The sequence below is a fragment of the Nilaparvata lugens genome, chromosome 13 (genome assembly GCF_014356525.2).
Source record: "Nilaparvata lugens isolate BPH chromosome 13, ASM1435652v1, whole genome shotgun sequence".
In the NCBI taxonomy this organism is placed as follows: domain Eukaryota; kingdom Metazoa; phylum Arthropoda; class Insecta; order Hemiptera; family Delphacidae; genus Nilaparvata; species Nilaparvata lugens.
Window position 1 is genome coordinate 15,393,205 of NC_052516.1, and position 27,146 is coordinate 15,420,350.

General features: G+C 35.0%; 1 protein-coding gene and 1 long non-coding RNA gene across 2 annotated transcripts in view; both read left to right on the forward strand.

Moving 5' to 3' along the window:
• Positions 1-27,146, forward strand: part of LOC111058646 — a 129,880-nt gene that overhangs the window by 43,604 nt on the left and 59,130 nt on the right. The window lies entirely within an intron of this gene.
• LOC120354032 lies at positions 10,392-14,563 on the forward strand. Its single transcript, XR_005572784.1, has 2 exons — positions 10,392-11,842; positions 12,806-14,563. It is a non-coding gene; the product is annotated as an uncharacterized LOC120354032 (long non-coding RNA).

Consider the following 27,146-nt stretch of genomic DNA (forward strand, 5'->3'; position numbering starts at 1 on the left):
AAAACCAAATTAAATAAGAATACTTCACTAAATCATCACTGATAGCTGAAAAATACTGTATTAATAATTGGAAATTTTGAAACTTGAAAAGAAACGCAAACTTACTCCTAAAACTACAGATGTAATAACAGTAATTTACAAGAATCATAATATTTTTCTAAGTATTTATGGAGAATAGAGTATTTTTGAAGTATCTTGTCTTCTTAATATGCAGAACTGCAATGAGAGAGTTAATCGCTGGTCTTCCATCCTTTGAATTTTTTGTTATCGATAATATAGAGGAATGTAGTAATAGGATTCCCAAAAACAAATAATTATATATTGTTTGCTGAGAATAAAATAGAAGGAATCAGATATATTGTGTATTTTAAATATATTTGTTCGTATGAATTGTTTGATATTTCCGTTGAATAGGCTGTATGCCTTTGTTGCTTGCTGGAAATAATCCACACAGAGTAACAGGCTTTTGAATGAAAATAATTTGATATTGTCAAAATCATTCATTTATTGACTTACTACTTTGGGTTGCATCAATCTCTAGTAATATGAAGGCTCAAAAATTGTGCAGTAGAGTATGAGTAATGTCCTACGATTGGAGATTTGCTGTCGACCAATAGAGGTTGAGCTTGACTGTCATTGGCCGAGACTAGACACGCCCAAGTATTCCAAATTGATATGGTCATGTCAACACGGAAAGTTACAGGTTTCTGCAAGTGGAATAGCAAGGATGATGTCAAGAGATTAATGCTCGAAAATCGGTCTTGAACTTCCAGTATTTAAAGTTACTTTGAACTCGATAGATCATTGAACTCTGAAGAAAAATCAATCATATAAATCCTTCTAAATGAAACCCTTCTTCATCAAACAAAATTCGGTAGAGGAACAGTTTTTGGATGAATTTTGTAAGATCTTTAGCAGTCTTCCTGATTAGAAACGTTGTTAAAGCTGAATATATTCATAAGAGTTTAAAGTTTTCAGTTAAAACGATTGAATCAACACAAAATTTTTGGTCCAATAAAAAGAGTATATTTATGAATGTTCAAATTCATATTATTGAATCCTCTCTAATGTTCAGTGAACAATATGAGAATGGAGAAATTATTCCACTTATCAAAATGGACATAATTTGCATGATGAACTCCTCATACATTTTTAAATTATAAGAGGTTTCATAATATTCTTATAGTGGGCCTACGTAAGTTCAAACTCTCGTATAAATCATAATGCATGTTACCAAAAATATTATAAGTAGAGATAGTGATCTGAATGGAATAATACTGCCATCAACACATCAATCAACAAAAGGTGTTAATATATCAATGTCATGTATCTTTTAATTATGTTGCATTGCTACTTCCAATGATTATCAGTATTGAAATATCAGTGTCATTTTCAAAAGTGTAACAATTGGTCAAATCTATTACCTTTCAATCAATTTTTTGTGTGTATGAATGCAAATATTTGCATCTATACAATGATGTGTATGTGCTGTGTTGAATTGATTGATTTTCCATCACTCATCATTATTAACATGTACTCATATCATATCATTATTCAAATTTAATATTTTTAGGTTCCGATGAATCTAACATTAATCTCCTTATGTTACCTGATTCGATGTATTCATGCCTACAGTCATGTTGAATAATTTTAGCCAATTTCATGTTTATTAGAATATTACTGGTTTATCATTGAATGATTCACATCATTATAATCCAATGCATATTCTATTCCAGGTTTGTGTATTGATGATAATTTATTTCAATTCCAGCTATTGATAGAATTGTGATTTGAGAACAGTGAATGTCATGTTTCCAGTCTGCGTATTTTTGTGTTTTAAGTTGACTTTTTCTATTTTTTTAAATCTCAAAAGCATTTCTGTGTCTCATAACTTTTTTTAGACTCAAATTTTTCGTACCAATCAAGTTATCATTTTCACATAACCTCTAGACTATGTTTTCCAAATTAAGGTTTAGAGCAGTTTTAGGCGAATGCCTGTTGTTTTTACCTCGATTGTATTTGTATATGAATAAATAACCCACGCATAAGCCTTGAACTTTTGTGGAGAACATGCACATTAAAATAATTGAGATAGTTGTCTTTCAAAGAATTTAGAATAAAAACTACTAATATTATCAACGTTAGAAGTGATAACTGGAGAGAAATTGAATTTCTATTAATATATTGGGAAGATAAGACACATTCAATTTTCCCTCCTACATCTTTCACTGGTATGAGTGATTCCGAAACCCTTATTATAATAATTGAAGCTAAGATTGGTTCAGCTCCATTGGGAATTTCAATGCCAATACTGCTCTGAGTATAATTACTGTAATTATTCCCACCTTGCTCACTTCGATAATATATTATTGGATATTCAATAGTAGTTACTGTAATATTATTGAATAAAATGATCCATTCGAAACCAGTAACTCAATTTTATTTTAAATTCATCTATATAAATAAAAATCGAGCCTCAAATTTTGACATTCAATAACTTTTATATTTGTGCACCAAATTGATGATTTTTGTAGTTGTGTTCGGTATGTTCAGGACCAGGTTTTTGGCCTATCAGATTTATAATCAGACTTCAGGACTGTTTCCTACGGTCCTTCAAAGTTCACATGTAATCCTTATGGGAGAAGATTTGTGAGCTGGCCACACACAGAAATAGAAAACAGCTGTTACAATGATTACAATCAGCGTCATCCAACAGTCGTCAGTAGATAGTAGACAAGAGTTTGTGTTGCTCTATAACCGTCCATGTATTTTATTACAAACGCCCCAATTAAAAACAAAACGACTATTCTGTGTGTAACCATCCAGCAGTGCGACCTTAAGTTAGGCTAAAGACATTGCTTTGTTTCGAATAATTGTGCTGTCTTCGGTGTTCAGAATCAATTTATTTTTAGTAAATTATTTAGTTTGCAGTTGAAAAATTATCTATATAAATAAAATGCCGCATCGCCCCTACTCAGTTGTGCATCCAGCTAAAGTTTGTCATGAGATGCATTAAACTATTTGGCGGTACGAAGTTCGCCGGGCCAGCTAGTATAGTAATATTGTGGTAACAGTGAGCTACCAGAATAGTATTATATCGAATGATATGAGATATTAGAAATCAGTACTGGTATCTAATTCATTTAATTTCCAAGGTGGTACATCATACCTCGTTTCCTCGTTGGAATAAACAAGGAAATAAACTATTGTGTTGTGAGAAAAAAAACATTACATTTTACATTACAGGTAGCTGAGAATTATTGTAAATGTATCTTTAATACTTGAAATGCTTTTGAGATTCTAATTCAATATTTTTTAACAATGTTTTGTATGGTTGTGACATATCTAAAAAAATCGATCTTAACTTTCCAGGTTGTTTAGGCCTGTATGCTTCTATTTCTCATGATATCATGTATATGATGTGATTTATTGTATTATTTATTGTCAGATTTCCACTGTATTAATGTATGAATGTGATGAACGAATGAGTGAGAATGTGTTTGAATCATCATCATTTTTTCCTGAATACATTTCTCAGAAAATTAAATCATCATGAACATCCTATTATAGCTGTTTCGATCTCTCTCTCAACATTTTGGAAAGAGATGAAAGGTTTGAAACGGTATTTGTATCCCATGTTTTTTGCCTGTTATAATATGGTGTATGTCTACTGTTTCAAATCAAAGCTATAAAGGGGATATAATCAATGTTTTCACCAGTTACATTATCATAAATCAAATTTAATCTTCGATTACTGGATTAATCGGAGGTCAAGATAATATTTATCGATGTTAACGTTACTGTATGTCTATTATCGTTTCTCTGATTCCGTTGTTCTATTGTTATAATTTTTCACAATTATTGATTGATTGACTGTAAGTAAATGAATATTAGTTCCTAGTCTGTGTATCCTAATCAATGTTTTTACTAACATTGTTTAATAATGTTAAAAACCATATGTTTATGGTCATGTTAAAGTCGTTCATTAATTCTTATGATTTACTTAAACAAGACATGTTCATTATCATGTTACAATCGTTCATTATTTCTACTTGTCCATAACAGAAAATGTTATAATCACTTCATTACCGAAGGTGGATTAAAGTGTGTTCATATTATCATGTTTAACTATTGAAGAAGCTATAAATTACATTAGAGGTGGGGTGAAAAGGGGTTGATGGAAAAGAGCTCATCGATATCTTACTCAATATACATTTTTTTATTTATGTGCTCTTCCTTTATTTTCACTAGGCACTTCTCATTATAAATACTGTACTAACAATGAATGTGTAATGATTTTCATTTGACATGAATTGCAGTGTGTTGATAAATGATGAATTTCATTCATCATTCTTCTCTGAGATGTTACAGAATTTTCTAATTATCAAATGTTTAGTTCCTATTTTGTGTTCTTCCATTTATATCATGCTTAGGTTATAATTCGTATGACATTGCATTCATGATACCTTACTAATAACTAAACCATGGTGTTTGTCATAAAAAAACTGAACACCACTCTTCATAACTATTGAACTCTTGTCTTTTTTTCTTTAGGGCTACTTTTAATATAAATAAAAATATTAATCTGAGTACCCTAAGGAATTTATAAGGGTTCCCAGATAAATATTTTTATTTCTATTAAATTCTCTATAATTATTATTGAGAACTTTTAATTGGTTCAGGTGATAAATTATGTTTAGATTCCATTTTCATTAATTTTTGTATCTATTTTGTAAATAATTTCAACTTGACTTCAGGTGGAGAGAAGCCATGTTATATTTTCATTCACCTTGTCATGCATGTAGATCCGGAAGCTGCGAGGTAAGTGATTCAACCTTTCAAGTTACAGCTATCTTCAATTCACGAAAATTCTATCTCTTCTTTAATATTTTTGTAATCTTCTTCAAGGAAGGTTTCGTCGTTTTTTGTTACTTTCCTCATACAACAAACACCTTCAAATAGAATAATATAACTGTATAAATGTGTAATTGTATAATCGAGAATGATAAAATCATGATTATTATTTATCACTATCACTATCACCGGTGCTCCGCAAAGGTCTGTTAAAAAAAAAAGAAGTAGATGCAGAAAATAATTTTTAATTGTATTAAATAGAATTGAAAATAATTTCTCAAATATTATCAAGATGATAGTGAATTAATAAATTAGATAGAATAGGTCATCCTCAGTTCATTTTGAATCCTTGTACTGCTGAATTTCAGGTTAATCAGGTATTATGTAGTATTCGCATGATGATTCATCACACAAGCCGAGAAAATGATAGTATTAGCCTGCCTTCATTGAATATTATTGAATGTTATTTAGTAATATTGGAGCAATAGTAACAAAAAATTTAGGATCATCCTTTGTAATTCGTTCGTTCGTGCGTGTCATGTGATTTATATGCCGATATTAGAGTAGTATTCTACTATAGTATAGTAGTTTGTGATGATGATAATAGCAGTTTAGATGGCTCACTCAACGATGACGTCTCTCTCACTCTCTCAATGTCTCTTTTAAAAGTCTAATTTCTCTCACTCCCACAATCTATTTTGGTTTCTCTCTCTCAATCTCTCTCTCTCTCTCTCTCTCTCTCTCTCTCTCTCTCTCTCTCACTCTCTCTCTCCAGCTCGATCGCCCTCTCCTCATTTTAACTTGAATAATAATGGTAACAATATTCAGGACACAGGCATAATATTAGCTAACAAACTTCACCCTCTTAAGAATCTTTTTAAAGCCGCTCACCTCAATGTTCAATCCCTCAGCTGCCACATTGATGAACTGAGAGCAATTTTCAGATCTCAAGACTTCAATGTAATAGGTATTTCAGAATCATTTCTCAAGCCTAGTATTCATTCTAGCCAAGTTGCATTGCCCGGATATAATCTTTTTCGAAATGATAGGCTTAATAAGGCTTGTGGAGGGGTTGCAGTCTTTGTGAAAGATTATATAAAAACAAAAATATTAATCTCATCAGAGCAGGAGTATTCTGCCAGACCTGAATTCATGTTACTTGAATTATCTTTATCTAGCTCTAATAAACTACTTGTTGGTATCTGCTATCGCCCACCAAAAATTGGCCACTTCAGTGACTTCGAAAATGCCTCATTATAATCGAATACTAGTTATGGGAGATATGAACACTGACCTAAATATGACAAATCGTAACTTTGACTACTTTCAACTGACCACAATATTCCAATGCCTTAATATGACTATCTTACCACTCGACCCAACTCATCATACTAATGACTCTGACACATTCATAGACTTACTAATAGTTAGTGATCCAAATGAGGTTGTTGAAACTGGTCAAATCTCTGTGCCAGCTGTTTCAGGACATGACTTGATTTACTGTGTACTCTCTCATAGGACACCTAAACCCACTCAGAAATTTATTACTTACAGAGACTTCAAACACATTGACGAAGACGCTTTTTAGACTGACGTTGCTCAAACCCCCTGGCATCAGATTGAAACCTTACCCACTGTTAATGCAATGGTTGAAACTTTTGAAAATTTGACACTCAATCTGTATGATAAACATGCACCCTATGTGACAAGGAGGATAAACAGAAAACGACGTGTACCATGGATGACTCCTGAAATACTCAAAATGATGGGACAAAGAGACAAAGCTCACAAAAAAATTTAAAAATACATTTGACTTAGACAGTTCAATTAAGTATCGCAGTTTGAGAAATAAAGTAAAACAACAGCTACGGAATTCGAAGACTAGGTACTTGAACTCATTCATGACAGACAATAGACAAGACTCTCGATCACTATGGCGCGGAATAAAAGAATTTGGCCTTGGTAAACAGAAATCCCAAACTGAAATTGACTTACCTTTGGACGAAACAAACATTTCGTTTCTCATTCGACACAACGGGACGAGACAGTCATCAATAATCATATTAATAATCTCAAACATCAGGTAACCAATCTAAATGTACCACTTCAAAACAAATTTAGCTTCCAACTAATATCTGAACTGGACGTTTTTGAAGCAATACAAAGTAGTCACAGCAATGCAATGGGGGTGGATAGCATACCAATTGAATTTATTAAAAAATATTGTTTGCAGTGTTGCCCACCATAACATTCATTTTTAACAAGTCCCTTGAAAACAACGAATTTCCTGAAAATTGGAAGCTTGCTCTAGTACATCCACTAAACAAAGTCACCTCTCCCAATAAAGTTGAAGATTTCAGACCAATTAGTATTTCACCTGCTCTGTCCAAAATACTTGACAGAATTGTTCATTCACAAGTTGTAGAGTTTCTCGAAGCCAATAGGAAACTACATAATTTCCAATCTGGATTCAGAAAATCTTTTTCTACTGAAACCGCTCTCTTGCGTGTCACCGATGATATTAGGTTAGCTATGGATCAAAGAAAGTGTACTGTCCTCAGTCTGTTCGACTTCTCAAAAGCATTCGACACCGTAGATCATGAAATTCTCTTAAACAAACTAGCTATTCTTGGGTTTAGTTATCAAACCCTTGCATGGTTCAAATCCTATCTCTCAGGTAGAAAGCAATGTGTCTCTGTTAAAAACAATAGGTCTAATTGGTTAAATGTTAACCATGGCGTCCCTCAAGGTTCTATCTTAGGCCCCCTACTCTTCACTCTTTATGCGAATGACCTACCCTCTGTTATCAAATTTTCTAGTTTCCATACTGTGGATTCGCAAGAGCCTCTGGACGCTTAACACCTGTAATTCGGATAAAAAATCAGTCGGCAGAGCTGCCTACAGCTGTCCAGAATATCCTACAATTCCACAAGAAATAATATTTCCGCCGTACTCTGATATAAACTGCTTGAGAATCAGGCGTGATAGCCTACCAATATCTCCAGGCAATTCAAACCCGAGCACAGCGAATGTAATTTATTTCTTATGAATAACAAGTAAATTCAATATTGATATTCCAATACCTGAAATAATTCCTACAGAGGAAAACCAATATGGTAATTATAGACCGAACTGAGCAGGATCTAATTAGAGAAATTACTGAAACTGGTTAACAATTATGCAAATTTATTGATGAATTATAATCGTTAAGAATCAAATAATAATAATTAATTAAATAATTGACAAATTGGAATAATAGAGTTTTCAAAATTTGGTAATAAATGTTCTTGATATGAGATAATAATATGAATGTTCTTGGTAATATAGTGCAATTAGGATTTTAATAGGGGTTACACGGTATTATAGGAGGATATAGTCCTGCACTCTTTCACAATAATTAATTGATAGAAAATTGTAGCTTTCTCAATTCACTGATTGGATAGAATAAGTATTTTTCGCTCACCAACTCGATCGTGGGGCCCCAATTCACTTAATAATTTTATTTCACTTGAAGATCTGGCGTGGAATGGCGTCACCCAGGATTTAGTTTCACAATTCTTCCTCAGGAATAAGCTTATACAAATTGAACTTGCCTTCCAATTTAATTTAAGAGCACAAGACTACAGAGGAGCTACACATTTAACACACTGGATATATTACATTTAACAAGAAGAGAAACCATTTAAACATTAATTTTAATAGGACAAATTAAACGGGTCCTGATAATTCGATTCTCAGAAGGCAAGTGTCTCTTCTTCCCAAAAAGCGGAAATCACCTGGTCTTCTTCTGAGAAGAAGAACCACGTGATTTGGGCAAGAACCAATCCTGTGCCTAATAAGGAAAAGTCCACCAATGGGAATTTTTCCACGCGGTTTTAATATTTAAATTAGACACAGAGGTTCGAAAAACACAGAAAATGACAAAAAATTACATTAAACGGGAAGACTATAAAATTAAAGCAGATAAACAGAAAATAAACAGGGGTTGCAGAAATGAACAAGCTTGAGTTAGTTTTAAAATGAAAACAGATAATATAGAGATATCACAGTAGCCGGCAGTATCAACAGCTGACAGATAAGGCTTGTCAACAATTTTGGCGCAATTCACTCTAACCTAATTATTGAAAATAAGGTAGTAAGTAAACAAACATTGGTAGGCAGTTGACGAATGACTCTGACAATAAATTGGTAAATTATACGAAATAATACTGTAAGAATTTAATAAAACTATAATTAAATGAGTTTTACATAATTTGACGTGAGTACATTTGATTTATGCCTCAATTATACATTAATTTTAGAAAATATGCTGGCATAGGCTTTGTATCCTGACATAAAGCCCCCAAATTAGAAAGGTTTTAGGCCATTAAAGGCTTTCTAATTTCAATCAAGAAGGGTACAATGACATATGCTAACTTAAAACTACGACTTAGGGTCTATCACAAAAAATTCACCGCCAAACAACAATCTGCACAAAAAAGCATGATGTTACAACAAATATGCATGGCTTTGTGCCGCAGCAGTGGTGCCAGAAACCACAAACTAAGGTCCCGGGATTTTTGCCCAGTCAGACTTACAAAGGAAGTACAGAGGTGGGATAATACCACATGCACAAAATCCAAAAAATCCCTACGGTGAGAGGATGGGTGCACAAGCCCCCCATCACTCCTCACAGAATAAAGAGCAGAGGTGCATGAGTGAAATAGACCTGCATAGAGTGCATAGAAGATGCCAAAATAACAATATCAAAGGGCCATGCCAACAATTAACAATTTTTATCAAAAATTTACAATTTAACATTAATAACAATTTTAATCCAATATTGCAGGTCTGTTAAAATATAACTATACCAAGTTTCATCAAGTATGCCAGCTTACAAAGATTGATAATATCTCTCTGTGATTCAATACATTTAACTAGTCTCCACTTGTTCAATCAAAATTTCTACCCTGTTTATTTTTAAAGCTTGATTCCAAAATTCCCTTCATTTCTCAACATTTCTATACAAAAATACAATAAGTAACATAATATTCAAATTTTCCTATAAATTAGTTGCTGAATGCATGTTTTAGATTTCTGATGCATCATATATATTTTTTTTCAAAATACTAATCACATTTATGTGATTACAATAATTTCATTAAGTTAATAACAATAATAACATATAAATTAAGAATTCTAATCTATAGTGAGCTTTCATGCTACAAATATAATATTCAAGATAATTTTATCACCAAATGATAATTAATAGTTAATAGTGCATGTATAATGCAACAGCACAAATGATAACAACAATAATATTTCAAACAAACAATACTAATAATAATGAAGACCATTTAATGGTTGATTTTCATTCACAAAAATATCCTACACCTAAAATTATTAATAAATATCACAGCAGACTATTTTTCTATTTTATCTTCAATTTTTTTTTTTTTTTTTTTTTTTTTTTAGTAAGTTAATAAGCTAATTTTTCCAAATTATTTTATATATATATATTTTTTTTTTTTTGTCTGGATAATTCAAAATAACTTTACTTTATATTTTAGTATTAATTTCAAGTTTAGTTGTAATTGCGGGTAGGCTTAACTTGCCAGTGAGCAAATCTTTATATTACAATAATGAACAATATAATAAAATAAATAAACAACTTGCTTTGAGTTGTGGGTGCTGTGATGATAATGTGAAGATCCACGATGCGATGTGGAGCAGCTGGTGCGATGTGAAGCAGCTGGACCGATGTGGAGCCGGAGCATCGTGGAGCAGCTGGTGCGATGTGGAGCAGCTGGACCGATGTGGAGCAGCTGGAACAATGTGGAGCCGGAGCATCGTGGAGCAGCTGGTGCGATGTGGAGCAGCTGGACCGATGTGGAGCAGCTGGAACAATGTGGAGCCGGAGCATCGTGGAGCAATGTGAAGCAGCTGGTGTGATGTGGTCAATGTTTGTAGGGCTTGAATAAGACAACACTGTGATCCGGTGTCTATCACAGCTCTACATTTCAGACCATACAATTCTATATCCAGATAGGCTTGATATTGTCCATGGTTATCCTTAGGGACCTGTGGAGCTTCATCATCTAACAAATCATCTATGACATCCTCTCGGAAAATGGTGTAACTTTCGAGAATAATGGGTGAAGATATTGGATTTAAATTGGAGTTGTCTTTATTTTTGAATTCATTTGTAAAGACCAATTCAGTATGTCTCGCCTTCCTGTTATTAACACTTGGATGAGGAACTCTATCAGCTTCGGGAGGCAGAACCCGCAAACCATCACTACTAGTAGCCTCGTGGGGCAGAACCCGCAAACTGTCACTACTAGCTGACGTAATACAAGCAGGCAGATTTTTCTCTTCTTCATGACTGGATTTACCGCTGTCACGTGGTTGGGAGCAGTGTGAATTTTTTCCGCCAGACTGCAGCACCTCACGGTCGGTTACTCCTACGATCGGAATAACTTTTTTTCTGACTGTCTCGTTTTTATGATGATTGATGCCAGAGACAGTCGAAACTGGTTGTCAATTATTGTTATTACGACGCTGAGAATTATTTCCCTTCTGATTATTAGAATGGAACTGCTTTTTGTTGGACTGAGATTGTTGGTTGGGCGACGAACTGGTTGTTGATAAAGATGGCTGCGGTTGAGTGACATCATCGCTTCTGTTTATGTTTTGTTCTGGAGTTGTAGTTGAGTCGACTGATTTATTTGGAATAAATGAACTTCCCTCATTATAATTTCTCCGATGATTATCTCCAAATCCACGGCTATTATTTTGAGGTCGACTCGGTTGACTGCCTCGATTATAATTACGATGAGGAGTTTCAACTTCATTCACGACAACACCTAACCTCTCATCTTTCTGATGGTTGTTTTGAAATTCCGTGAACCAAATTTATCGTCTACACTCTGTACTCGACTCAAACAAGCCTCAAACTTGTCATAGGATTCAAAACTTTGCGAGCTTAATGCCGTCTGAATGGAATAAGGTAACTTCCCAATTAATATTTCGATCAAATTTCCATTCTCGATTGGATTATCCATCAGATTGTTCAAATAGCGAATGTGGGCTGAAAAGGCACTCATGGACAGTCCCGTATTCTGCTTGTCATATCTGCATGTAATAATGTGAGACAATAAATTTCTCTGTCTTGCGGGAGACCAAAAAGTAGCTAAGAAGTTGTCAATAAAATCCTTTAACGAGTTGAATTCAGTAATGCGACTTCTGAAGTGTATCAGTGGTTCTTTCTGTAGACATAGTAAAAGATGCATTCTCCACGTAATCCATGGTATAGTAGTAACGGAATCAATAGCCTGCAAATGCTGAATGAATGCCCGTGGTTGAATGGTGCACTCAGTATCATCAAATATTGGTAAAGATGACAAGATTTGTCCAGTATTATGATTATTACCACCAGAAACGTTAGCCAAACTATTCTTTATTTGTAGACACTCGGCTTTAGTTTGATCTAGCTGAGTTTTCAATCCCTTAATTACTTCGGGATTTAAAGTTTCAGCTGAATTCTGTGTGACATCTGCTCTCAGCTGGTTTATTTGGGCCGTGTGATTTGTTTGCTGAGCCTCCAATTCACCTAACCTCACATCATTCTGAGCTAGCTTAGCATTGGCCTGGGTAATCTTGCTCTCCAATTCACCATTTGCTTCAGTATTTTCCCGGTGTTGGTTTAGAATTCTTTCACCAAATTCACTTCTCACCGTTTGTATTTGTTCATTTGTATAATTCTTAGCTTCAATTTGTTTTTCATCCATTTTTCGATGTAAATCCTCAACGTTACTTTTGAGTTGCAAAAAGTTTGCGGTCATTTCTTCCACTTTCTTGTCCAATCTATTACTGGTTTCTTCTATTTTCTTGTCCAAACGATTACTTGTTTCTTCTATTTTCTTGTCCAATCTATTGCCGGTTTCTTCTAATTTCTTTTCTATTCCAGCAGCAGTGGTCTTGAAAACTTCAAGTATGGTTTCGATCGTCCCAGGTGGTAGATATGGCAGCCCCTGCGGCTGTTTGGTCTCCAACTCAGCAGCAACGACATCATTGGAAGACGTTTGACGATCTACCTCGCGCCGATCGACGTTGGCGATTGGTGATGATTGCACCGAATTAAGTGTTGGCTGACTTTCCTCTAGCTGAGTCGATGACAAACGCTCTCGAATGCCGCGCTCAAAGTCAACTGAAGTCGCGCTGGTTGCCGGTTTTGGAGAAGCTTCGGGTGAGACAGGATCTGCCGGTGTAAACAATGTGGTAGACCCATCCAGTTCCGTGGCGGGGTTTGCCATGATTCTCCCAAAAAGTGAAGTGTAGACGAAATCCAATAAGTGAAAAATAGTGAGTGAATGATAGTGGTGCGCGCAAATTGGAATAACAGAATCAGGTCAGTGCAAATTATCTTGTAGTTCTGAAGAATTAATACCGCTGACTAATTCCCACAACTTCAAAGCAAGACAAAATCGCGACAATAATACGTTTTAGAATACAATAATACTCTACAATATAATATACCGTAATGATCAACATAAAATTCAACACAATCAAAATAATATCCAGTGTATGAACAATCACAAATTAATAAATAAATCGACTACCTCAAGCTTGTTCATTTCAGGGATTAATACATCAGAGTAACACCGTGTAGCCCCCATTAGTGCAACAAAAAATACCTGCTCAATTCGATCAATAATTATTAAGAAATAAAATTGAACAACAATATTGAACAGAGTATTGATGGCTAGGCGACCCACGACTCCACTGAAAAGAAATATTTATATTTCTGCTCCCTCTCAAGCGTAGATAAGTCGATCTCTGAAATAAATTTATGATTATTAAGATGAAATAAGCTCCCTCTCCTTCACCGTCTTGTGTTCGGGCGCCAATCTTGTGGATTCGCAAGAGCCTCTGGACGCTTAACACCTGTAATTCGGATAAAAAATCAGCCGGCAGAGCTGCCTACACCCGTCCAGAATATCCTACAATTCCACAAGAAATAATATTTCCGCCGTACTCTGATATAAACTGCTTGAGAATCAGGCGTGATAGCCTACCAATATCTCCAGGCAATTCAAACCCGAGCACAGCGAATGTAATTTATTTCTTATGAATAACAAGTAAATTCAATATTGATATTCCAATACCTGAAATAATTCCTACAGAGGAAAACCAATATGGTAATTATAGACCGAACTGAGCAGGATCTAATTAGAGAAATTACTGAAACTGGTTAACAATTATGCAAATTTATTGATGAATTATAATCGTTAAGAATCAAATAATAATAATTAATTAAATAATTGACAAATTGGAATAATAGAGTTTTCAAAATTTGGTAATAAATGTTCTTGATATGAGATAATAATATGAATGTTCTTGGTAATATAGTGCAATTAGGATTTTAATAGGGGTTACACGGTATTATAGGAGGATATAGTCCTGCACTCTTTCACAATAATTAATTGATAGAAAATTGTAGCTTTCTCAATTCACTGATTGGATAGAATAAGTATTTTTCGCTCACCAACTCGATCGTGGGGCCCCAATTCACTTAATAATTTTATTTCACTTGAAGATCTGGCGTGGAATGGCGTCACCCAGGATTTAGTTTCACAATTCTTCCTCAGGAATAAGCTTATACAAATTGAACTTGCCTTCCAATTTAATTTAAGAGCACAAGACTACAGAGGAGCTACACATTTAACACACTGGATATATTACATTTAACAAGAAGAGAAACCATTTAAACATTAATTTTAATAGGACAAATTAAACGGGTCCTGATAATTCGATTCTCAGAAGGCAAGTGTCTCTTCTTCCCAAAAAGCGGAAATCACCTGGTCTTCTTCTGAGAAGAAGAACCACGTGATTTGGGCAAGAACCAATCCTGTGCCTAATAAGGAAAAGTCCACCAATGGGAATTTTTCCACGCGGTTTTAATATTTAAATTAGACACAGAGGTTCGAAAAACACAGAAAATGACAAAAAATTACGTTAAACGGGAAGACTATAAAATTAAAGCAGATAAACAGAAAATAAACAGGGGTTGCAGAAATGAACAAGCTTGAGTTAGTTTTAAAATGAAAACAGATAATATAGAGATATCACAGTAGCCGGCAGTATCAACAGCTGACAGATAAGGCTTGTCATCAATTTTGGCGCAATTCACTCTAACCTAATTATTGAAAATAAGGTAGTAAGTAAACAAACATTGGTAGGCAGTTGACGAATGACTCTGACAATAAATTGGTAAATTATACGAAATAATACTCTAAGAATTCCAAATCATCGAACAACTATTATACAAAATCCTCCCTTGTTAGCGGTTGTCGTGCATGGAATGCACTCCCAAATCAAATTAGGTCCATAGAGAGTCGAGCGGGCTTCACCCGTACATTGAGACATTATCTTTTAGAAAAAATGGCTGAAACTGTCCAACCCTAGAGCAGCATGACATTCAATTAACCTTCCTTAATACCTATTCTTATCCTCTATAATCATTTCCTCCACTCCAAAGTAAAAATTATGGGTTTTCTCTTTTTCATTTCTTTCATGTAAATTTAGCATAAAAATGTGTGTAGGCTACATTTAAGATTGTTTCTTATTCTAACTCTTCCTCGAGTGGATTTTAGCAACCTTATTCTATATCCCTTCCCCTCTTTTTTGTATTATGATATCCCCTTCATAATTCCCAATTAGAATATTATTTATTATTCCTCCATGAACTTTCATAATCATATTATCTTGATAATTACATGAACTAATCTCTTTTGTACAATAATTTCCCTTTGTCATCAACATTATTTTTGAATTTAAATCTACAAATCTTTTTTCTAATAATAAATTTCACTCCCTCATTATTCCAATTATTATATCATATTGATTTTCTAATTATTGGGAATTTACTTTTTCTTTTTTTTCCCCTTATTATTATTTACTCTTTTCTGTTAATTGATTCAACTAAATGATTTATCGTTTCTATGATTTTGGTTTTTACTTATTGATTTTTTTCTTAATTTTTTTCCGCTTAGACATAATATTTCGTTTGAATTTTCAACTTTCTTTTTTCACGGTTAAGTGCTGAAGGGGAGGGTATCCTTGATACCCTCTATGAGAATGGACTTCTTAAGGTCCAAACTTCACCGTTTCATGTGAAAACATTACAGTAGTATCTTAACTTTTGCATTTTTCAACATTATTCTTGCTCAATATTATTGTAGAACACATCAGTTTAATATGATTCACCATGTCATTTTACCGCTACTGGTATTTATTTTTAACGCTAGAACGTGAGTTGAATTATGTTTTGTTAAACACATGAATAAAGGAATCTGAATCTCAATCTCAATCTCTCTCTATCTATCTATTTCTCTCCCTCCCACTCACTTTTCTGCCTCTCAGACTCTGTCCTCGTAGACAGATAATTTTCTCAGAACACATTCCGTAAAAATGGAGAAGGAAATCCCAGGCATTTTGTAGTTTAAAATATTCTTAACCAAAAACATTCTGTGATGTTTGACTGAACCTACAATCTCTGTATTTCTCCCCCTCTTCACTCTCTCACACTTCCTCTCCGTAATTCTCTCTCTGTATTTCTCCCACGGCCTCACTCTTTCTCTGTATTTCTTTCTCTATCCCTTTCTATGTCTCTCTCTCTCTGTATTTCTTTCTTTGTCTCTTTCTCTTTCTCTGTATTCCTCACTCTTTCCTCTCTTTCTCCCCCTCTCTTAAAGTCTCTCTGTCCCCGTAGACAGCAGGTTTTTCTCAGAACGCATTCCGTAATAATTGAGCGGGAAATTCCCAGGCATTTAGTGGTACTTTCCGTCACCAACAATAAAACTTTGTCCAGACAAAACAAGAGCAGCGTGACGGGGTCACGTGGTCTGTCACGTGACATCACTGTGAAGGGAAGGTGGAATATGAGAGGGGGGAGACATGGCACCTGGTTGTCACGTTGGCAATGGAGATTTCCATGCAACCATTTTCTGCTACCCTCTACCTGCACCTTCTACGTTCTGCTACCATCTAGCTTCTACAAACCTCTACCCTGTATCCTCTAATACTCTCCACCCTCTATCCACCACCCCTTCTCCATGTTACGGAAACATTTCTCTCATTCTCAAACCGAAGGATTTCGTAACTGTAGCCTTTGCTTCCGCAAAAAATAAAACTTTCACAATGTTATTCACTTATTTTACAATACATTTTGAAAATTCTCCCCTTAATGGTGGTGTTACTCTCAGATCGAAGTACTTCGTAACTGTAGCCTCTAGCTTCCACCAAAATTATAAAACTTTCACAATGTTACTTCCATAATGCTATCCGATTGATCATAAGTAGAAGACGAAATATATAAAAGAATCATTTGCTCCCCAGAAGTTGTTCACACTTATGATTATTCTCCAACATAATTTCCGTGAAGGTTCATCATTCTTAATACAAGTGGACCAGTCTACCAAAACCTTCCTTAAATTGCTACCTCCAAATGAGTTTGAGTGATCTATAACTTGTATTGGAGCTCCTCGTTAGTATAGGAACTCTACTCTCAAAGTCATGTCTTGAGTTTTGGAAAGGGTATTAGTTGCTAGTGGTCGAGTCAGGTCTGTATGGTGACTGATAGAAATGATCTTTTTCTTTAGATTTATGCTAAACTATTGCATTGTGCTTGCGAAAACTGATAAAGGTGCGTAACTATCAGTTGGCGGCTCACTCAATTAAGACGGCCATGTTTGAGGGTCTATATATAAATCGATAACAATAATTGACGTTCTGGCCGCACTGATGACAGGGCGTTTTGTAGGGATGATAAGCTGTTCAGCTCTGCGAAAGTCGCCCTTCTCCGCTTGTCTGTGTCTTATGATAATTAATTATGAGATTGATTGATTGATTGATTGAGTACTTTATTTATGTAGATTACAATATATAATGGCTTTTACACTTATATACAATAGCTTACAATATAGCAAAATTATAGATGAATTTACATAATATAGGCTAGGAAAATAATAATTATTGAACTGCATATGACATGAGAAAAGCAATTGGTAATAGCTATAGATAGTATTGTTATGCATCTACATAAATTGGCGGAGCTTTGGCCATATCAATGTTCATTCTTAGGAAAGAATATTCAAAATATCCTTCCCACTAACTCTCTACCAAATCGGAGATCGGAGGTTGGAAAAAATGACCCTCGTACCTATTTTACAATAGATTCACAAAATTTGCTTCTTAATTCTTCTGCGGATTCTCATGCATAAGGACCAGTAAACGTGTGAGGTATCACGAGAATATTATTCCCATAAGTGTTAATGCGACTATTCATTCACGCTCGGCCGGGCTGGATGGGAATTATACTTTCACTGTACCGGTCACTGACTCTGAAACTGTTATGTGGGAATCCGTCTTTAATCAACTTACCTCTCCTTCACTCTTCAATACAGGGGAACTCTCTCTACTCTCAGACCAATTTAATTACAACTGTAGTCTACTTTCACAAAATTATCTGAAAATGTATTAATTTTTCATAATAATTAATACAGGAATATTCAACTCCAACATTTAAATGGCTTGAAAATCTGACGATTTTATCAATCGTTTTCGAGGACCAAATCACAAACATATTGTGTTGATGTTGTGGAACCTCTTCACTGGAGAAAAAGAAATGCTAAGAAATACTTTGAGGTCTGAAATACTGTACTAGGAACTCCCCAAATTTCCAGTTCTTTTAATAATTCGAGCAGCCATAGGACTGGAAGATAGTAGTAAAACAATAAACTATAACAGTACAACCTACAGTTTACTCAAAATCAAATAATAATCATAATTTTTCTTCTAGTGGATCGGGGATACTTTCTCCAATAATCTCGATTTTGTAGAAACCAGAAATTTTTGTACTCTCAACTTTTACCTCTCGACTTCTAGCGACAGTGTAGGTTACTTCACTCCTGAAAGTCTCGCCCACATGCTCTTTATTCACATCAGTCGTCTCCATTCTCCTCTTACTTCCTCTTCATCTCCTTCTTCTTCTTCATATTCCTCCTCTTCTCTGTTTTCTTCTTCGTCTGATATTTTTCTCATCCTTGAACTCTTCAAGTAGAGATATATGACAACGGAGACTACCTCTTTTTCTCCATCTTCTTGTCCTTCTAGTTTTCCTTCTTCTTCATCATCTCCCTCCTCTTCTCCGTTTCCATCTTCGTCTGTTATTTGTCTCGTTCCTGAGCTCTTCAAGTAGATACATATGACAACAAAGACCAGTCAAATCAGGACAAGAGTTCAATATCCTTCAAACCCACGGACCAAAGTTTATTGAGAGACTTTGGAGCACGAAAAATATACGCAATTTTGCCGAGAATAAATTCGACGCGCAGTTCCAACTAAATGAGTGGTTTGTATCGTCTTTTGAAGAATGATCAACCTTTGAAGGATTACACTTCTATTGTAGTTCAAGACGGTTGTTGTCACCCCGTGGAATATAAACCAAAAAGCGTGTCATCATGCTTGTTAGTTCTATCACTAAAATACTGAGATGTTTTCAAAACTATTTATTTAGAGACACTCTGAATGTATTGAAAGAAATCTTTCATTACATTTTTCAAAGAATTCTTTCATTATTCTGCTAGAAATAAATCATTGCTCGTGGGATAGTCAGGCCTTGAAGTCTTTGAAGGGTCATATTTTTAAAGAAGTGGAAGAAGGTACAGTTTGGTTATTTACCAATTATTGACTTATTTTCAAACCCACCTTCGCAATATTAAATAAGAAACACTTTGAATGTATTGTATCCTACCTGAAATAAATATTTGCTCGTGGAGTTCATCTAAGGTCTTGTATCTTTGAAGTGTCATACTCTTATAAAATTGAAAAGAGAGGTATCTCCATTATAGTTCTACCACTTAATTATTGACTTATTCCCAATCTCACAATTCGAATATTTATCGAGAGACGCTTTGAATTGGTGAATATAATATAACATCCCACCTGAGATGAATATTTGTTCGCAAAGAACATGTTTTCAGAGGTCTTGGACCTTTCAAGAGTCATATTTTTGTAGAAGAAATATTATTCTCACACAGGTTCTATCACTTAATTATTTTTGAACCCACTGTCTGAAATATCTGTTGAAAGGTACAGGAACTGTATTACATCCTACCTGAATGAATAAAATGTTCGTAGGTAGCAAATTGGACATTTGTAGTCTTATCTTTATTAAAGTGGAAGAAGGTTGTGGAGTACAATATTTAACAAGGGTCTCGAACTTCTCAGGTTTCATATTTTTATTGAGGTGGTGTGATATTTTTGCTACCTAATGAATTGTTAGAGTAGGAACGTGTGGAAACAGTATTCCTACGCAAGTTATGACCTAAATAAATATTATTTCTCATCGTATCTATAATCTAGAATGTATTCGAAAGTAAAGCGATACTTCGAAAACGAATTCAGAACCTTTTTAATGCCTCTTTTTCAACAGCAGACTCTTGGTAAGGTCTTTAAACGGAGGTTGATATACCTTATACATACGATATAATTGTGGGTGTAGTTTAGACTGGATGATATACAATCAATCAAGAATCTTCTCTATTCCACAATACAGCAAGTACAAAAATTATAAATAATATGAAATATAAAATACAAATAAAGTACTCAAATTAGGTTTTCATATTATACATTACGGAAAGAGCCTACATGGGCACTGTGGCCTGTGCTTAGACTCGAATACAGAACCAATTTGAAGAGTTATTCACACAAGCTCAATTATTATTGAAGAGATGAACCAATGAGATTGATGTGGGTGTTGAATAGACTAGATGCAACCTGAATAGAACCAATTTCAAAGAGGTTTTCGTATATGAGCTCAGTTATTATTAAAATGATCATGATAATTCAAATTTAAATATTTTTTAAACAATACAAGCTCAATTATTATTGAAATAATGGACCAATGATGTTGATGTACCGGGGTTGTACCGATGTTGAGGTGCGTACAGATATACGCGCCTCGAACACGCTCCGCACTCGCTCCGATCATGAACGTTACGCGAGATGTTACGCAAGGGATCGCTAGAGGTTCGAAATATGTTCGAAGGATGATCGCGCGCTTGTCGTATTGTTGACTTCGCTACAACCTAACATCACAAATGTGAAACGTTCAATCCAGCTGATCGGGTGACAAAACTAAATAAAATATTCTGACCAGGGGCCTGTTTCATAAAAATTTAGAAGTCCTGTAATACAGGAACAGCTGATTTTATCGGCTATATTGAGCATGTAATTGGAATGGTGATTCTCCTGTATTACAGGACTTGTAACTTTTATGAAACAGGCCCCAGGGGATTGCTGGGTAGCCTAATAATGGGCCTACATCATGTTATATAATAAATTGATGATAAATATTATGATTATTGCATTTATTTTTATGTTTTATTAAAGAAGGTAATGTCTGTCAATGTTTCAAAAGGTGATAGGCTTGATTGGGAGTTCGGCTTCTTTCTTCTAAATGCTAATATGCCGGTACCTATTATTTAATGTTTTTATAACTTCATATTATTCAATTGAATAATAAATTAATTATTAATTCTGATAATTTTATTTGCTAACAAAGAGATCGTAACTATAAACAAACATTACAAATAAAAACGTTGACCGTGCATGCGCAATTATTGGTTAGTTCGACCTAGGAACTTGCCAAGCTTGAGCTCTGTTAACGCTCTGTACACGCTCTGTTCGCGTTCCACTCTTGCTCCACCTGCGATCATCGATCGATCTGCTCGAGTGACGTTCGATTGCGGAGCAGAGTGAAAGTATGTACGCATCTTTATAAATTTAAAAACAGTTGATACTGTATAGACTAGACGAAACTTATAGAAGCACTTCAAAGACGTATAAATTTAAAAAGCTCAGTTATTATTGAAATGATAATGAGAATTTGAATGTTGTTGAAACTTGGTTCACCAAAAACGCCGTATTCAACTGCAAAATATAGAAACGAAAATTTTTTAGAATTCAAACGAGTATCCAAAGGGAGGGATTTTTCAAAGAAGTTTGCATTGTATTCTAGATTTAATGTTGGCCACTCAGGAATGAGTAAGAAATTCTAATTATTATAGAATCAAAGAAAGTTTCATAAAGTTGTAGAAACATTACAAATAATAATTTTTCAATTATCGATTGAATTGAGAAACGCAAGATGCACAAAAAAAACTGCAAGGAACAATAATTTCTCTTTATTAGAGAATGCAGCAAGCAGGTTAGAGGGTATGGGTTCCACATGATTAGTAGGTCCCTAGAAGGTCTTGGTGTTGGGGTGGAGAGGGGCGGTTTCATATGATTAGCAACTGGATGAGGGGAGCTGAGGGGAAGCGGTTCATATGATTAACAAGTGCACCCTTTTCCTTCTCACAGCGTTTTAGACTGAAGACGTTGCATTCTCCTTCTCCTCCTTACACTCACTCTTTCTCACTCTCTCTCTTCTCTCCTCTCTCCTCTGCCTTGCCACTTGCCTGCAAATATATGCTGACACAAAACGCCCGACTTCACGCTAGGCCCACTTGATCACGTTTTTAGCTCTCACTACTTTTTCGCTTTTCTTCTTCTTCTTCTTCTTCTTCTTCTTTCTCTCCCTCTTCCTCTCCTTCTTCTTCTTCTCATTTTTCTTCTTTTTAATTTTCTTCTCTGCCATCTCTTCCGTATTATTCCTGAATTTTCCAATCCTGCTTGCTATTTGATGACATATTTGTATGTGGGTCATTTCGTGCCCCTGTTTCAAGAATAATTGTCTCCAGTTTCATTGTAACTCTTTTGTCTTACTCGTGACTTTTTTGCTGTGTTGGGTGATGTGGTAGAATATCTGAAAAGAATGAAGGATGAAAGATACTTATTTTTGTTACAGCCACTAATTTATTAGAACAATTTGAGGAACCAGTTTCGATTGTTACACTATCATCAATCTCTAGTAATCTGAAAGCTTAAACAATGATATCAAGATTCAATTGAAACGGCTTGATATTTTTCTATTTATTGGAGAGCAAACAATAATCAATAAACAATAATAGTCGGAAAAGAAAAAATACGCTATTGTCCAAAACTTCTTACATTTCCTAATATTGTCTCAAATTGTCCAAATATGATGTAGGTTATGTCCATTTTAATTTCTATATTGTCAAGAACCACTCATTTATTGACACAATCTGAGATACTGGTTTCAATTGTTACGCCACTATTGTTAGTAATTTATTTAGTACTTTATCTATTCATTCATACAATTAGTACATTAGCAAAATGATAGGGAGAGGAAAAATAAGGTAACCTTGTGCTATACCTCTCCCAAATTTAGATAACACATAGTCCAAAATAGGTTAAGTCTTCACTTCACAAAATTTTCAAACTATCAATCTCTGGTCCAACAGAACAACAGAAAGTAAAGAGATGCTCAGTAACTGGCATATTCATGATTATTGATGCCTAAAGAATTGATTTGGTTGCAGAAGTTTGGAATTCTATATTCCAATCACTCTCATCTCCTATTGTGAATAATATGGAATACGTTTGATATCAGTTCTCATTCATAATTTTTCATTCTTCAGAAATGTCATGCGATATAATATCAGTCGACTCATTCTATAACCATAAAGCCGTGTCCACACTGAACAAATGTTCGACATACATGTTCGGCAAACATGTTTGTTGAGAAGCTCAGGGACAAACATTTTAAAAAGTTTGGACAATCTTTGTTTGTCAAACAAAAATTACTGTTTTTCTAAACATTTTCAGTGCTGACAGCTGTAAAGCATAAAACCTGAACCTGTTCTCCCCACATACAAATATTTTGTTTGGTGACGCGTCCACACTGGCCACGGGCAAACATTGTTTGTCAATCATAGTAGAAATTGCCCAAACTGTTTCAACAAACATGTTTGTCGAACATTTGTTCAGTGTGGACACGGCTTGAAACTGTCAATTTTCTGGGTTCTAATACAAATTTTGACACAGCCTTCATTATTTAAATGAGAGTAGCAAGCTCTTATTGCTGACTGGAGCCTCGAATCATTATCAGTTTGTTGATTTGTTGGCTTTCAATTTGTTTGTTCGACGATAACTTTTGGTTGGTTGCATCAATCAACTTCAAATTTGAACACATATTATTTGAACCGTTATGCAGATCGAGTTCGTTGGCCAACGAAATCGACTCATCACTCCTTCGTCACATTTAAAGATAATATAATAGGATATCATTGAAAGTGCATAAGAAACAACTCTTTGATGTTTTATCATCAAGTTGAGCGGACTGCGAATTGGTGTTTTTCGCTATTCGTGTAAACAAAACGAGTAGACGCGGTGAAGATTTCGGTATCGATGGATATTACTGATCAGTTGTTGATGATAGAAACATTTGAATGTCATCGTGCTGAACGGGAATCGGAACGTAACCGTAGTGTTCAACACAACAATGTGTTTGTGTTACATAAAGCTTGATTGAGATCGCGACTTGCACTGAAATCCAAATCATCCTGAACATTTTGTTCGTGCCTTTCTTTATCCATCAAATTATAACAGACTAGCCATCAGGCTCGCTTCGCTCGCTATATCCGTTTAGCCAGGGGGCTCCGCCCCCGGGACCCCGACTGGATCGTCCGAGAATGATATCAGCAGGCTTGCTTCGCTCGCCTGCATTTTTCATTTGAGCATTTTTATCATATGCTAGGATGATCCGGTCGGGGGTCCAGACTAAACGTCTGGCTAAACGGATATGGCGAGCGAAGCGAGCCTGACGGCTAGTAGTATGATATTCCCAGGAATAGCTCTGATTGAAGTAGCAGTGCCCAATCAATGCATTTCAATCTTCAACTTGGTACCAACCAAACAAAGTCAACTCAACTTATGCCAACCTGACAAAATTATTAAGTTACCAGTTTACAACTGTTTCGAAGAGGTACTCTCTCTAGATTATAGTTCTATATTAACATATGGTATAGACATTTTTCAATTATAATTAAGAGAATAAGAAGAATTTACATGCTAAAAGACGAACTTTAAACCCTTAAAAACTACCCTTAGAGTTAAAATATTGCCAAAAGATTTCTTAGTGCGCCTCTAAAGGGCCAACTTAACATACCAACCAAATTTGAACGTTTTTGGTCCGGTAGAATTTTAGTCTGCGAGTGAGTGAGTCAGTCAGTTAGTCAGTCAGTCAGTCAGTGAGTGCCATTTCGCTTTTATATATATATATAGATAATTTGGGAGCTATTCGGGAGCTATCGATATCGATATAGTCAGGAGCGGCGACTCGTGATATCAGCTGTGTATCTTAAACTTTGATTCTGGCTATGGTCGATTATAGTATCAACATTATAGATGCCCAACGTTAGTATAGTAGACAAAAGGTTGATCACTCACAGGTGTATGATTCAAAGTGGTGGGGGGAACGCCAGCGTGACGTCACGTGTAGTAAAAATGTTCTAGAGTAACCACACTTAGTATACAGTTTATTCACTGTATCTTCAAATATATCGTCGTTTAATCTCCTCAAGATTGACCTAGAACTTTAAAATTATCCATACTTATAGCGAATGAATCACATCACCGATTCTAATGATGTTGTTAAATATTTCAAGTTCATTCAACTTTTATGAATAAAATGAAGTTGAAAGTTTTTCATGAATCTAAAAGCGTGACACGAAAAAGTTAATAAGCTGGTAAAGCGTTAGTAGACAATGTTATACTATTATAATTTCAGATTAACCCTTAAAAAATCTTGATAAACCAATGCATCGCAATAAACCGATAAACCGATCCCGATAAATCCGATGAATTTCATTCATTGTAAATGCACTGAACACATGCTGGTATCGAGCACATGTTCTACGAGAATCAAAATATCTCATCCCCGAAATTCACAAGCTGATGTATAGCCAAACTACAAAATATAAACACGACCTAGAAGATGAAGAGTTTGAAAGGGGAGGTTAGAAGGTGGGGTTTTTGCTTTTATATGGCAAAATGGGTGTATTATTCAAATGTTTTAATAATTATTGTAAAGCAGAAACAGAAAGCTTGCATGTCAGAAAATGTTTGTGTTATATAATTTGACTATACGACACCATATGATTTTCAAGAATGCGATATTCTGCCTACTCTGTACTACAGCCTACGTCACGGCTGCAGTTCCCCCACTCCAATTGCATTTCAACGAAAATACTATAGATGAGTGACCAACCTTCTGTCTACTAACTTTGATAGATGCCATGTTCTGGCTTATTATAATATCCACATCTTGTTACAAGTTGCGGATCTCAAATTCAGTACAATAGTTCAAGAGCGAGCTCTTCAACCCGGGGGGCTCAGTATTATCAATTCAAAATATCATTCAGTTAAATATATTCGAGAATCTGATGAAGTTGTGAAGAGTCTCAAGGGATCTTTCAAGAGATTATCGCAGCCCATAAATGCTATTCCAATTGTTGAAAATATTCTAGAAATACAGATATGCATTTCAATTCTTCAATCGAATGAGAGAATTGGTTGTTCAATCAATGTAACATCTTGGATAGATTCCAAAGATTTTTTTCATCTCTGGATGACTAGAGTCTCAATACTGGTCCTTCAAATTTCTCAGTGCAATCATAACTCAATTATATATTAGATTTGGAACAAATCTCAAATTCAATTGAAAAAGGATAAAATTCAGAATCTGTCTAGAACTATTGAAGATCAGTTGGTTTTCTAAAATATAAATTGTTATTTTTTGTGCCTTCTCATATATGTGTCATAATTGTACATGACTCAATGAACAAATGACTGGATAAATAAATAAAATCCATTCCTTTATCCGTATTCAGGTGGAAATATGTGGAGAGATAGAATGATGGAATGATGATTTTTCTCAATATATTTCATAATTTCCATTGATAGAAGAGAGGCAGAGTGGGTGAGAAGAATAGAGAGAGAGAGAGGGTGTTTCTGATAGAGAGTGACAGAGAGGCCCGAGAAATCGAAGAGGAAAATGATTTTGAGAAAGACGGCTGGAGCACTATAATGACGTAATGTAGGACCGCGACTAAACGGTCGGCCGTCTCTATAGAGATCTGCTCTGAGGTTGTACTCCAATTTTGGGGTTTCGATTCAGCGGCGTTGGGGGGTGAAGTGAACAAGGGGTCTCCAATTCGAAATTTGGGGACGACTTTGAGGTTACAATTTGGTGCGGTGAGGAAAAGTTGCTCCCTTCTTCACCCCACCAATTCTGGGGGGCCTTTGCCCTTGCACCCCCCTTTAACTGAAAATAATGGTGGGGG